The sequence below is a fragment of the Heterocephalus glaber genome, unplaced genomic scaffold, assembly GCF_053883595.1.
Source record: "Heterocephalus glaber isolate CG9 unplaced genomic scaffold, H.glaber_assembly_v1.0 deba00001553, whole genome shotgun sequence".
Taxonomy (NCBI): Eukaryota; Metazoa; Chordata; class Mammalia; order Rodentia; family Bathyergidae; genus Heterocephalus; species Heterocephalus glaber.
The window spans coordinates 14993628-15009411 of NW_028258344.1; positions in this window are offsets into that span (position 1 = coordinate 14993628).

Here is a 15784-nt window from a genome sequence, read left to right on the forward strand (position 1 = left end):
GTGATTCCAGTGTACAGGCAAAGCTGAGAAGCACTATGGTATGACAAGTAACTGATGGCACATTCTAAGAAGCAAGAAGAAAAAATGAGGTCCCCAATTACTGTAGCTGAGAAAGTCCTGGTGAGGGGGAAAGAGTGGAGAGTTTGAGAAGAGCTCAGCCCTATTTTCAGGAGGGGAGAGGAGTGCTTTTTAAAAGCTCTTGTCTTGAAAAATTAAGGGGAAACGATTATGAGTACTTTCTAAAGAGACTAACTTTGAAGAGGAAGGAATTTAAAATTTAAATTTTAAGATGAGGTCAGAGATTCCAACAAATGCTAATAAAAGGGCCCTTTGAATTTCTTGGACTTCTTATAAAAATACTCCACAGGCAGAAAAATATAGTGGATGTGTTAGGTGAACAGAGTAGTATGCTAAGAGAAAAGCATAATGAAGAATCAAAGCTGACCAAACTTGAGACAAGGAAAAATGTTTTAAAGAATCAGTGTCCTCCAAGTTTGTGTCTGTATCTCAATTGTGACATAAAAACTGTCTTATGAATATGGCTGAGGAACAGAAAAGAAAAACACAGGGGCCTGGGATTTAGCTCAGTGGTTCCCCTGCCTGCCTCGCAAGCGCAAAGACCGGAGTTCAATCCGCAGTACCAAAAAAAAAAAAAAAAAAAGAAAGAAAGAAAAGAAAAACATAAAGCTTGGCATTCTAGTTCCTATCTTGCTATATGTTCTTAGGTGGGTTTCTTCATTTTTCTGGGGCTCAGTTTCCCTGTCTGTAAAATTGGGGAGTTGAAAGCTTGGACTAAGTTAGCTTCCTGTGTAGTTAGCTTTTTGCTGCTAGACCAAATAACTGAGAATAATAATTTAAGGGAGGAAAGACATTTTGGCTCATGGGTGCAGAGGTTTCAGTCCATGGTTGGCCAATTCTATTGCTGTGGGCCTGAGATGAGGCAGAACATCATGATGGAAGATGTGCTGGAGGAAAACTGCTCACCTCAGGGTGGCCAGGAAGCACAGGGGTGGGAAGAGGCAGAGAGGAAGGGGCAGAGATCTAGATACAATTCCCCAGGCCAGACCCCAGGATCCACTTCCTTTAACTAGACCCATCTCCTAAGAGCTCATGAGTCATGAATTCATCGGTGCATTAATCCACTGACGTCATTAGCATCCGTGTGATCTGATCAACTGGCCTTTGAGGGACATTTTAGATCCAAAACCATAACAGTTCCTATAAAAGAATAAATATGTGAACCAGGCGAGGTAGCACTGCCAAAAAATAAAAAATCTTACATATATATATATATATCTCCATATACAGATAGAGATAAAGAGATACAGAGATATATAGATATAGATATAGATATAGCCAGGAGCGATGCTGTATGCCTGTAATCCCAGCATTCCAGGAGGCTGAGTTTAAACCTTTAAGGAGGATCTCAAGTTTAAGCTTGGCTTGGGCAATTTAGCAAGACTGTCTCAAAATAAAAAAGGACTGAGGATGTAGCTCAATGTGAAGGCTTTGGGTTCAATCCCAGTATAGATAGATAGATAGATGACAGATAGATGGTGTTCCCCTAGGCTCAGGGTCAGAGTGGAAATATCTGGAAGCCTCCACTCCAAGTCCAAATCTTCTTATTGATCTCGTTTTGTCTTAAAAGTTTGTATCTTGGTATATGAATTTTCTCTCAACAAACCTGTTTATTTTTAAATCCATGTTGGTATTCCTTGTCATTCTTTTTTTGTGGGGCGGGGTGGGGCGGGGTGCCGCAGAGTACAAGACCCAAGACGTTCTGAAAGTTAAACACATACTCTATCCCTAGGCACCATCCACAACCATTGTTCTGTTTTTTAAATATAGTTGAGCTCATGTTGTATGCAACATTTTATAGTCTGCTTTTTTCAGGGAATATCTTTCACATTTTATATGTATGATCAAAAGTTTTATTACCTTTCTTTCAATAATGTTCAGTCCTGTGGCTGTGCTCTAATGTATTAACCTCCTCCTACCTTGGGATACTCATGCAGTATCAGGAAGCTGGGAGGTCTGAGGTTGAAGACCTTCTTACTGGTGGGGAGTCTGCAGAGTCCTGTGAAATCAAAGGCCATGACATGGTCAGAGGGGCACCTGTGAGAGGTATGGCCAAACTGGCTCTTATTTCAGACCCATTCTCTATCAGTGCATTAATCTATGATCATATTAATCCATTCAAATGGGTTGATCCTAACGATGAATAAATAAAGCGATTCATTAATCACCTCTTAAAGACCTTGTTTGTCCTGCCTCTTAATACTTCACAATGGAGAAGAAATCCCAGCAAGAGTTTTGGTGGAGACCTTCAAACTATAGCAATGAAAAGGGTTTTTTTTTTTCTTACAGCTAACGGGTGTTAATTGATCTCTCAGTGATGTAAATTGTAATTTGTTCTTTCTGGAGATCTTGCACAAGGCAGGGGAGAGGAGAAACTAACACGACTGAAGGTCTACTCCACACAGGTCTTTCGTCACCCGGTGAGGGAAGGGCCTCATCCACTCTGTGGAATAAGTGAAGACTCAAAGGAACCAGGTAATTGGCTAAAGATGCATGGTGCCAGGATTCGAATTCGGTCTGGCTCCCCCAGATCCATCTCAGGCCTCCCCTTCAGCACTCTGTGCCATAGGAGCAGAAAGGCCAGGAGGTCCATGTCCTTGAGCTCCCAGCCAGTGCCTCTGGCCACCCTGTCCTGTCCTCAGCCAGCCTGAACTACATAGTGAGACCCTGTTAAAAAAAAAAAAAACCCGAGACAGAGTCTTGCTAAAATCCCTAAGTTTCCCAGGCTGGGCTCAAACTTGCAGTCCTCCTGCCTCAGCCTCAGCTTCCTAGAGTGCTGAGATGATGACAGGCGTGTGCCACCTTGCTTGTACAATCCGTAAAAACGATGCTACCTATGCCATAGAAAAGATGTAGTAAATTGCTGGGCTGTGCACTGATAAAAATTTATTTAAGGACACTGAAATTTGAATTTCATGCAGTATTTATGGCTCACAAAGTATTCTTCTTTTCTCAATTTTTTTTGTCCATTTGAAAATTTACAAACCAGTCTTACTTAGTTTATACGTGGTGCCAAAAAAGGCAGTGTGGGCCATAGTTTGAGACCTCCCCAGCCCTCACAAGGGTGGTTTGTGAGTGAGTAATGGGTAGATGTGAATCATGTTCCAGTTGCTCCATGTAGGGATATGTATAGATAACAAAGAACTCCTCCAAGAAACCTGTGCTTGTACATCAATATATGTGAGAGCGAGTGACATGCGATCTCATCTACATGTCTACCTTGTGCAGTGCTCAAATCAGGCTCATTAGCATATCCATCCTCTCAAATATTTATCATTTATTTCTTGTGAGAACATTTACAACCCTCTTTTAAGTATTTTAAGATGTACAGTGTTAATTGCCATCGCTGTGTGATTGTCAGAAGGTCTAACTGAAACTCTTTACCTGTCGACCAACATCCTCCTTTTCCCTGTCATGCTCTCCAGCCTCTGGAAGCTACCATTTTACTCTCTGCTTCCATGATGTTATATGCAATTATTATTTGTCAATTGAAAATAAAATAAAGTATAAAAAGAAATACATCTCTTAGAGACCAGACAATAATGAATCCCTTCTGATAGCAGTTAGCACTCCCACTTGCTGGAAAACGTCTTTCCATTAAGTATGTTATGGGGCCGGGGATTTAGCTCAGTGGTTCTGTCGCCTGCCTCGTAAGTGTGTTATGTTTTTTTATTTCCTCTACACTCTAACCATATATTTTTTTTTTGGTACCGGGGATCTAACTCAGGACCTTGTGCTTGGGAGGCATGTGGCAGAACCACTGAGCTAAATCCCCGGCCCCTAACCATATCTTTTAAGAACAGTGCACCCTGGCCTTTCAGCACCCTGCAGTTCTCCCCTTTGATCTTCACCTCACCACCCTGCCTCGGCCACTCTCTCCAATGGCCATACTTTAGACTTTATTGGGGTTTGTTGTTTGTTTTTGTGCTTGATGTTGAACCCAGGGCCTCATGCATACTAAGCACGCACTCTGCCACTGAGCTACACATCCAGCCCCTTACTTTTGACTGTAAAGCTTAAACTCTCTCCATTCTTGAGCCCATCACCTCCACCACATTGCTCCATCTTCTTACTCTCTTTCACCCTACTCCTTTTACTACTTTATTTCCAACAGTCCTTCTACCCACCATTGGGATCCATACTCAACTGCTTCTATGACCTTTTCACTGTCTTTCACTCAAATCAAATCATCACTTTCCTCCTTATCTACCCTAAATTGCAACAGCAATCCTGATTCTTTTTTCCTTACTTACACACTCAAGGTCTGGTTTTCATAAACTGAGTGGTGTCTTTAATTCAGGAAATAATGGAGAAGATGCCGGAGATAAAGAAGGTGAGTTCGAGGTGATCATTCTCCTGTGATTTCCCATGTGCTTACACACATTAAGTAAATAAATTTGTGAATTAGCTTCCTGTCACTGGGCTATAATACACAACACCCACAGTTTAAAGGAAGAAATGTTTAATTTGACTCACAGTTTCAGAGAATTTAGTCCATGGTTAGCCAGCTCCAAGGCAGAAACGTCATGGCAGGAGGATGTGGCAGAGCAGAGTTGCTCAGTTCCTGGCATCCAGGAAGCAGAGCCAGGAGCAGTGCCAGAGAGGAAGGGGTCAGGGGCCAGATTAGCACCCAAGGTCATGCTTTTATGACCCACTGAGACACACCCATAGGTGTCTTCCTCAGTCCCCAGGGTGCCTCCCAAGCAATCAAATTGACACAATCAAGCCTAACTGTCACAATTTGCATGCCTTTTTCTGAGAGAGAGAGAGAGAGAGAGAGAGAGAGAGACAGACAGACAGACAGACGCAGAGACAGACAGAGAGAGAGACAGGACACAGACAGAGAGAATGAGTTAAATTTTGTATCCTCCCCCAGCGCTGCACTGCCCCTGAGGGCAGCTTCTCTCACCTAAGCCTGGCCTGGTGATGCCTTTAGTGCCAGAGGCACTTGTGTGTCACTCTGTCCTACCAGCATTTCTCTAGGACCATCAACTCCCTCGGCTGTTTGGAGCCAGGATTCATCTGCTGTCCCAAGGTACAGTCAGAGGAGGAGGATATAAATAGAACTAGATTTTCCAAAATTACCTGAGCCACTGTCTCCATTTCCCTCAGCTCTTTCAAGTATATTTTTCATAGAATAAATCCAGACAGAGAATAAAAAGCAGATGCCAGATACACAACAAAACCTCTTTTCTCCATAGTTGGATAATTTGTGCTTTCTGGGCCAAGAAGAGGATGACCTACTACTTCCTACTGGGAAATAACAGGTTTGGGAAATACACTAGTGGTTCTCATCCACAAATGATAAGCTGAAGTAAAATCCTCTTAAAAATACTGAACATGTACCAGAGCAAGCAAAATGTACATATGACATGACATTGCTCTGATGGCTAGTACATACATTCATATTAAAGAAAACTAAGAAAAATTAACTGCTTTTAAACAGAGCTGTTGGATTAATAGACAGACAAGGAGAGGGCATTATATCATGTATATTTGAGTTTTGTAAAGTATTCATACAATTATATGAAATTGTATGAATAAATCATCTCAAATTGACTTAGTATGGGCAATAATATGTATGTACTCAGAACTAACTAAAAGATGAGCAGAAGCAGAAAATGTGGTTGAGTTTTTGCTTTTGGGGAAAGACGTCTCAACATGTTGTCCAGGCTGGTCTCAAACTCCTGCATCAGCCTCCCAAGAAGCGGGGACCACAAGTATTGCCGCTGGGCCCAGCTGATGTGGCCATGCTTTCGGTTAAAGCTGTGTACTTTGAGTTCTTTGATACCTGGCATGCTGCCAACCAGAAGGCTTTGGTGAGTGACTCTTTCATCTACCCATTCAGTGTTATTTAATCCAAGTTCCCAGAGGTCAGAGTCCATGACTACGCATCTATTTGTTTTTTAATTTCTTGTTCCTTGTACTGTTCCTGGCATGTAGTAAGCTCAATAAATATAGTTGGAATGAATGAATGACTAAGATAGTGATACTGAGAGGGTATAATTCTACAGTGCTTTTGTTTTTAAACCAAGAAAGCCTAAATTTAATATAAAGTATTTGAATATTGTCAACCTGACTTTGTGTCCAATGATAATTCTCCAATGTGATACTCTTCTCACACAACTGAAAATTAGACCTTAACGACATATTATTAGCTGGTAGAACTGATTTTAATATTTTTAAAGGTAGCCTTGAAGTTAGTAATAAATACCTTACTTCAGTTTTCAGTGGGAAAAATAAATGGAGAGTATTTCATTAAAACAGAGGAATTAGTAAAACGAGAAATAAAGTAGAAATTAACCTGAGAATCTTTTTCGTTTGTTTGCTTGCTTGTTTTTTTGAGACAGGGTCTTGCTGTGTAGTCTGGCTGACCGTAAACTCAGTGCTGGGATTGCAGGCGTGTGCCACCACACCTGGCTAAACTGAGAATTTTTAAGTATATAACTCTGACTTTGAAAATGGGAAGATTAAGATATTATCAGGATTAGAATTATATCTGAGTGTAAGTAATGATCTATTTACATGAGTGCCTTACTGAAACCAAATACATAAATATCTTCTTCTCCTCTTCCTCCTCCTCCTCCTTCTTCTTCCTCTTCCTCTTCTTCTTCTTCCCCTTCCCCTTCCCTTTCCCCTTCTCCTTCCCCTTCTTTAATTTTTTGGTAGTGGGGATTGAACCCAGAGGCTTCTACATACTGGGCAAGCAATCCACCACTGAGCTACATCCCCAGCCCCCTTGGGCTCATCTACTTATTTTACAACTATGTTCAAAAGTAGTTATTTTTTCTCCGATTTTTTTTTCAGTACTAGGGATTGAACCCAGGACCTTCACACTGAGCTATATCCCCAGATTTTTTTCTGAAGACAGGGTCTCACTAAGTTGCTAAGTTGTCCAGGCTGAGCTTGAACTTAGGATTCTCTTGCCTCAGCCTCCAAAAGTAGTAGGATTACAGGTGTGTGCCACAATGCCTAGTTTTAGATTAATTTTCTTTTATATGAATGTTTTATTGGTCAGCAAAAATGGGATCACCATTTATGAATTTTGTACACGAAAGCAAGCAAATATCTCAATAACCTGCTGCTTGAATGTTCTAAAAGCCCTTCTAAGCTATCTTAATGTTTTAAGAAATTGAACAGTTATTTATCACAATTTGTACAGACAGCACTACCTCCCCTATCCCCAATTCTATTTCTCTCAACTTATTGGAGAAATTATTACCTTATTTTTGGTACTGGAGATTGAACTTGGGACCTTGCACTTGTGAAGGAGGTGGCAGAACCACTGAGGTAAATCCCCAGCCCTGATTATTGCCTTTTTGGGGGCAGTGTTTAGTAGTGAAACTTGCACATGCTAGGTAGGTGCTCTACCACTGAGCTATACACCAGGATTGGGCAACCTATTTATGCTGACTGTTGGTTATAGGAAGAAGATGGTACCAGGGTTGCCCTGTAGCCCCCAAGTTCATGCCATATGCCATGTGCAGTTCCTTCAACAAGATGCCAGACCACTGTTTATCTTTGCTTTATAGGAAGTCAAATCAGACAAGATACAACTGGGGTGATGTGGCTTTTCCAATTTGATAAATCAGATATTTTAGTTGGGTAAAGACAAATGTTGCACACCAAGAATCAGTTTACATAAAATTGTTCATATGAAGGCTTTTTTAGTGAAATAGGTAATATAAAATTTTAATGTTTTCTTTTCTTTTTTTTTTCTCCCATTGCTTGGGATTGAACCCAGGGCCTGGCACATGCTAAGCAACTACTCTACCGCCGAGTTTTATCCCTGGCTAAATATACTTTAATTTCTGACTGCAATGATATAAAAATATAGAAATTAGCATGACTCTAATTCCAGGGTTTATAAGAATAGGATATTCTTCCCCTGAAAAGTTTTATTAATAATACTTTTGCTACCCAAGTGGGCTGGTACACACCTATAGTCCCAGCTACTCAGGAAGTTAAGGCAAAAGCATCGCTTGAATCCAGGAGTTCTGGGCCAGCCTGGGCAACATAGGGAGATCCTGTCTTAAAAGACAAGAAAAGAGAAGACTGCTTTTGTTGTACAAGTATTTCTGTACTGGAAAAATTAGTGTTTCTCAAAGTCTTTAGTTGTAGCTGTTCTGCTGTCAATGATGAGGGGAGACAAGAACTTAGTTTCGTGCTTTGCTTGAAGTAAAGCAGCGTAGCAACTGTTTTGTAGGGCAAACTGCTCAGCAAGCACTATGCTCTTTGTGCAGAACCTATAGTGTGCTGGTCAAACTAATTTGTCAAAAACAAGTCTAGAATAAAAGCTATCACTCCACTGCAGTTACTTACAGTGAGGTAGATACTAGTATCTATTGCACGATTTTCAGTCTAAAATAGTAAGAAAAAAGGTTTTCTGTGGTTGATGACAACATGTAACCACCTTACAGCCTCTGCTTTTGAAAACCTCAAAAATTTCCAAATTCCAGTTTGTAATTCTATTGCCATATGCCAAAGATCAGTCTAAGTACAAGGCACATCAGCTTACCTTAAGGAATGACATACATACAAGTCTAAAATGTTTTTTTGCAGTGCTATAATCTAATCAGCTCCATTCTTTATTCATACTTGGCTCTTGTTTTAAAATGTGAATAAGGCCTGGAGCTTGAGGGTGAGCACTAACCTCTCAGATTAGTCCTATTAAGAGATCAGAAGGCAGGCATGAGGGAGATGAGGCAGGATAGCTGAGTTTGGGGCCAGCCTAGGTTACATAGTGAGTTCAAGGCCAGCCTGAACTACATAGTAAGACCCTGTCTCAGAAAAAAGGGGGGAGGGGGCAGAAGGTGAAGAGCAGAGACACTTTTCTATAAGAAAGTGGGAGTGCTGGGCATGGCGGCACGTGACTGTAATGCCAGCACTCTGGGAGGGTGGACCAGAGGATCACAAGTTTAAGCCCACCCTGGGCAACTTAGTCACTTAGCAAGATCTTGTCTCAAAATTTACAAATACAATAAGGCAGGGAATGTAGCTCAGTATTTGAAGGTCTTGGGTTCAATCCCTGGTACCAAACCAACAAACAAAACCATCAAAAAAATGAACAACAACAACAGAAAAACAGACTGGAGTGTTGTAATAGTGTTACAATTCCATCTAATTCATACACGGTTTGTTCTTTCATTTCTAGGGTGCTGAGGATCTAACCTAGGGCCTCTCATATGGTAGGCAGTGCTCTACCACTAATCTATATTCCCCAGCTCTCTTTCTGGCTTTTTAAATTTTAAATTTATGCTCCTTTCTAGACTAAAGTCAGTTAATACATGTATCATGTATTAAATCTGTAGAGAAACATTTAATGCAAATATAATTATTTACAAGATAGGTTTACTGTGGTCACTCACAGAGTCATGTTTGGAAGAGTGGAGAAAGGCTGTCTGTGCACTGGAGATCTGAAGGATCCAGTTGAAGGCCTAGAGCTCACTGCAGTGCCCTGTACCAGTCTATATCAGGAAAACAAAGGGTCTGTGCTGGAAGGCCGAAGAGACGTGAGTCTTCCTTCTTCGTATCCCTCTTATTTCAGTCAGGCTTCATTTCCCTCTTATTTCAGTCAAGCCTATTTGTTGGTGTCACACACCCAGGGTGGATCATCTGTCTTCAGTAAATCCCTTCAGCCACATGCAGAACTATGCTGATCTAATTTAGTTGACACAATCAGTTAAAGATCACAGTCCATCCCTTGTCAGCTTGACAACCAGACACATTTTCTTAAACCATACTTAGTCTCCAGATACAAAGACAAATTTAGAATTACACCTAACATGTTACAACTATCCTGCATGCAAACAGAAACACACTAATTCCCACCTCAGAATAGAAGGCGAGTTTTCTTTGCATGATGCTTACTTCTAATATTTCATAACTTGAACACTATAACATAGGTTTAACAATACTTAAGAACCAATATTAGGTCTATCAACATTATGGGGCAGAATTTTATGGCTTGTATCTAAATGTGCTCCCAAGCCTCATATGCTCATAGGTAGGACTTTTTGGAGCTGGCTGGATCTATGTTGTGTGATACTGGCATTAAAGGTGTATGGTACTAAATTAGTCCACTGATTGGAATTAGCATAGTTCTAGGTGAGGATAATGGAAGCCCCGTCCTGGGAGTGGGTGGCACCAATTAATAGGCTTATAGCCTGGATAAAATATAAAAGGAGAGAAGGGAGTCAGGCTTGCTGCTGATGCTACTTTCTCCTGCTGCCTTCTGCCTGTTCTTGCCATGGACTGTTTCTGCCTTGTGATGCTCCTCTGCTATGCCATCCTGCCTTGGACCCAGCTGACTATGGACTGAAACCTCTACACACTGTGAGCCAAAATAAACTTTTCCTTCTTTAACTTTGGGTGTCAGGTATTTTGTCTCAGCACTGAGAAAAATAACTAAGACAATACACGAATGAGGAAATGTCTCCAAGAGTTGTGAAGATTGTAAAGTCATCCTTAAGAGTCTTGCCTGACATCTCACTCTCTTCTCTTACGGGGGAGGATTTATGTCTATTAAATATGAGTAATGGGAAATGTGGAATAGTTATAATTAACAATAAGTGGGAAATATAAAAAATAATAAATGTGAGGTTTTTAAATTTTAATCACCGAATTAAATAACAAAAGGATTAAAGACTACTGTCATAAAGATAGCAGCAGAATAAAAAAAAAAAGATAGCAGGAGAAGATGAATTTGCAAGCTCAAAAACAATGCATAATTTCAGTGAATTTTTACTTTTTAAACTAAGGATCCTTTGTTTTTGCATTGTTATTTTTATTTTGATATTTGCATTGTAATTATTAATTTTTTTTGGTGATGAACTCAGGGCCTCAGGCATGCTAAGCATGGACTACCATTGAGCTACATCCCTGCTTTTTTATTTTTTAGTGATGACACTAAGTTGCATGTATGAATTGGAACTGAAAGCAAGCTAAACAATATACAGAAAGCTATGCTTACCTTAAGAAAGCTTTTCCAGGGCCGAGGATTTAGATCAGTGGTGCCGTGCCTCCCTGGCAAGCTCAAGGTCCTGAGTTCCATTCCCGGTACTGGAAAACAAACAAAAAAACAAAACAAGAAAGCTTTTCCAAACTTTCTAATTCACCTCATAGATAAAATGAGCTAAAAAGGCAAAATCTGGGCTGGGTATTTAGCTCAGTGGTGCCGCCCCTGCCTTGCAAGCACAAGGTCCCGAGTTCTATCCCCAGTACCAAAAAAAGGGCAAAATTTCTTGCCCCCTGTAGGGAAACAGTATAAAATTACAATCATCTGCTAACTTTTCCTTTTTAATTACTCTTACTTTTACAATAGCACTACATTTTTTACAGCTTTATTAAGTGATAAACAGCACACAATTTGTGCGAGTCTTTTTGGTTTCTTTTTTCATTAGTGTATGTTTGCGATACCTAAGAATTGCATTCATTTTAGGAAGCATCCGAGTAAGCTTTGACATACGTGCATACGCTTGAGATCGTCGCTGTGATGAAGACAGCAAACACACCCACCAATTCCGTGTCTCCTTGGGCCTCGGGGTAACTTCTCCCTCCCTCCCTTACTACTCTCTTTCCTCTAGCACCCACTACTCTGCTGGCTACCGCAGTAGGTTACTTCAGCATTACTGTAATAATCTCTAAGCTAGAGTGGTCCCTTTCACTCAGTTAGAAATTGTTTTATTTCTTAACTGGAAGGCAAAGTAATGGTGCATAGTGAGGAAGAAGAGACAGAGGTCATTAGAAAGAACTCTTAACTGAGTAATGTGGATTAGTTTTAATATTCCCTAGCCTCATGATAATTGAATTAAAGATTTAAGAATCCATGAAATAGAGTACAGGGAGAGGCAGGTTGAACTTAATCAATAATGTTGTTTTTTCATCTATCAGGATATTTCTAATTCAAAATAAATTTGCAAAACAGCCAAAAATGGAGCTCTCCCCTGTAAATGTTGAAATAACCTGTACGTTGAAGTTATGTGTCAAGGGCCAGGGATTTAGCTCAGTGGTTCCACTGCCTGCTTCACAACCAAAAGGTCCCGAGTTCAGTCCTCGATACTGAAGAAAAGAAAGCAGACTGAAGTTATGTGTCAACAATAAAATAAAGTTGTTTGTTGCAAGTGATATTAAACTCTAGCATATGAAAACACAAGTTTTTTCTAACTTATTATTAGAATATATAAAATTATGTAATTAGACATAAGTAAAGATTGATTCCGAATGGTGAAAACTATAGCAGGTCAAGTCTGGTAGTTTGTGGCACGGATATATTTTATACTTAGTTTTTGAGTTAAATAAGTATTTTAATAATGCATTCATAATGAATGATGCATTTCTATCCCTTTTCAATATACATTATTTTGTTGAACTGTGAGTATGCTTTGTATTTTGAGAGTGTTTTGGTAAATTGTGATATCTAAAATAAACTCAATAGTTCATTTTTTAAAAAGCACATTCTTCATTTTCTTGACATCACCAAAGAAAAAATGCTGTACATTGGAACATAAAATAAAAATAGAACCAACTCATTTGGAATTATAATATACGTGGCACTAATGCTACTTATTGATTACCACGAAGGCGTTTGCTTTTGCTTTTTGTAGCTCTTCCACTATACAGCAGCAATCAAGACTATAGTATTTGTAAAAGGTGGTTGTACTAAAATATTTTGTGTGGTGAATACCTATTCCATAGTCTCATAAAGCAAATTAGTCTTTCATGATGAAATATTAGCTCTTCTGGCTATGCACAATTGAATGCTTGAAAATATTTAGATAATTTTAATATCAATAAATCTATGTAGAACACATGGCTTTATATATATTTTATATATTGGTTTATGTGAGGATTTTAATTAAAATGTGCTCAAATGGTCTATTAATTACAATTACTATTCACATAGCCTACGAAGGTATGGCAGTAACTAACTTAATTTTACATTTACTAAAATATTTTCATTCTAGCCTGGTGTGTTGACACAGACCTATAATCCCAGCACTCTGGGAGACTGAGGGAGAAGGATCATGAGTTCAGGTGCAGCTGGGCAACTTAGTCTCAAAATAAAATTTTAAAGGAATTAAGGATGTAGCTCAATGCAAAGTTTCTGTGTTCAACCCCAATAATGAAAAAAATTTACTAAAATAATTTCATTCCTGATTTTAAAGATATAGAATTCATCCACATGTTTGAAACAGATTTTTTGAGTACTCTACATAGTACCAGATTAGGATAAAAGTATACAGTATTCAAACAAAATAGTAAAGGGCAAACCGAAGGAGCACATAACAAGTGGGGAAGAGGGAAACCCAGATTAGAGGTTGATGAGCATGGCAGTTGATGCTGTGGCTAGGATCTGGTCTGTACCTGCAGGCAGTGTGTTAAAGGCTTGGTCTCCAGCCAGGGCACCATTTCGAGTGGTGGAACCTCTAAGAGGTGGGACTATTGGGAGGCTTAAGTCCTTAAGGCTGCCCTTGAAGCAGAGTGTGTGACCTAGTCTCTCGCTCTTTCCTTTCTTTTGCAGCACTGGGCACTGCTGTGAGTTGAAAGGATTTGCTTTTATGGTGCTAGGGATAGAACCTGGGCCTTGGGTATAGGAGGCAAGCATTCTGTCACTGAGCCACATCCCAAGCTGGAGGCAAACTTTTTACCCTCCTCGGTATTGGGGATTGAACCCAGGGCCTTCACAACCTAGCTATATCCCCAGTTCCCTTTTATCTTTTATTTTGAGACAGGGTCTTTCTGAGTAGCTCAGTTGCCCAGGTTGGCTTCTCTTCCCTCAGGCTCTCAGAGTTCTGGCATTACAATCCCATGCCACCACACTGGGCTGGGAAGTGAATGGTTTTCTCATGTGCTGCTGCCCTGGTGAGCCACCCTATTCCAGACCCAGAAGCAATGGAGCCCTCAGTCATGGACTGAAACCTCCAAAACCGTGAGCCAAAACGAACCATTTCTTTTCCTCAGATGATTATCTCAGCTATTCATTATGATAACGAGAAGCTGCGCAGAGAAGTCCTATATAGATGCCACCTTTGCACTACTTGTTAGTATTGATAATTGAAAAGATACTGCAAGTCCATCTTCCTTACTAGTTTCAAATTTTAACAATTTCCCTGACAGGTGAGACTGAAACAGTTTTGATTTACAAAACAACAATTCTGTGGATCTATGGCCTTGAATTACAAATGAAATGGTTCTAGGATGTATCTGGCTCTGTATTTTAGAAGATGGATCTTCATTCAAGACTGGAAGTAGGCCAAGCAAAGTTTATCTGCTCTAGCTTAGAAAATCCTGGGATTCGCTCACAGAAACAAAAGAAATGCTCTTGAGAATTAAAATTATAATTAAGTACTTTTTAATTATTTAAATTTTTTACATATCTATGTCTCCTAGAATGAGTTTAGATTTAATGAACACATAACAAACTAAGGGCAACTGTGATTCAGTATATTTTTTTCTTCTGAAGTTAAAAATCTGTGCTTTGGGGTAAGTCCCCAATTTTAACCAAAACAGTTGATTTTCATGTACTTGTTTCAAGATATATGTGTTGCTCGGGAGTTCTGTTGTTTATATATTGAACTCAAGCCATAATTACATTAAATAAACTGAGAAAGCATATCACAAATTGGTTTTAGCAATAGCTATATTTTTACATATCTGTCTTTTGGAAAAGATGGACTGGATATTTATATTTTACTTGGTAATATCTCAATTTCCTCAATAAGTAAGTCAGTAAATTGAATTTATAGTTTATTTTGTCTTTCCTCCCATCAAATTATATGAATAAGAAATACTGTGGTCTCATAACATAATTCTATTTCCAAGAGAAAGAACATGCAAGTTTGCAGAATAATAGTCAATAGTGATTTTGTCAAAATATATTTATTGGGTATCTACACCAAGCAGGGCACTTGCAGGAGGTGATAGAAATAAATTTTGTTTGATGTCCTTGTTTTCAAGTAGAGTACATTTTTTAAAAAGTAAGAGAAGAGTCCACTTTAGGTAGGAATCCATATTTAGGTAAACAAATAAAGAACGTCTTCTGATGCCTGTATCAAAAGTAGCTTTGGTAGGTACACCTATACCAATTTAGGGCCTTCTATTCAGGCATTCTCAAAATAACAATATTAAAATGAGTTACAAGCTTCAAAATCTTGGGTGTAAGTGAGAATAGGATGATATGCCAAATATGGTCAGATCTTAGGGGGTTCTTTAAGCATCAAGGGTTTCAAAGCAGAGAAAAAAAATATTTTTTGGAGACAGGATCTCACTATGTAGTCCAGGCTGGTCTCAAACTTGCAGTGATCCTCCTGCTTCAACCTCCTGAGTGCTGGGACTACAGGCATATGCCGCTATGCCAGGCCATCATCAAAGCAGGGAACAATTTTCTAGGTAGAGGCAATAAGAATCTGAATTCAATAGCAAAGACTGACTAGGAAATAGAATGCAGACCTGAGGAATGGTAGATCCAAAATTGTCAAGACTTGGTCGTTGACAAATGCGAGTGGTGACAAAAGATTCCTAGGTTTCTAGTTTCGGAGATGAGGTGGATGAAGTTGTCAGTTTTTGTTTGGTAGCAGGGATTGAACTTGGGACCTTGCACTTGCAAAGCAGGCGGCAGAACCACTGAGCTAAATCCCCGGCCCTAGTTGTCAGTTTTTAATGAGAAGAACCAGGAGGGAATGCAACTCTTTCCTTTTGACACGTG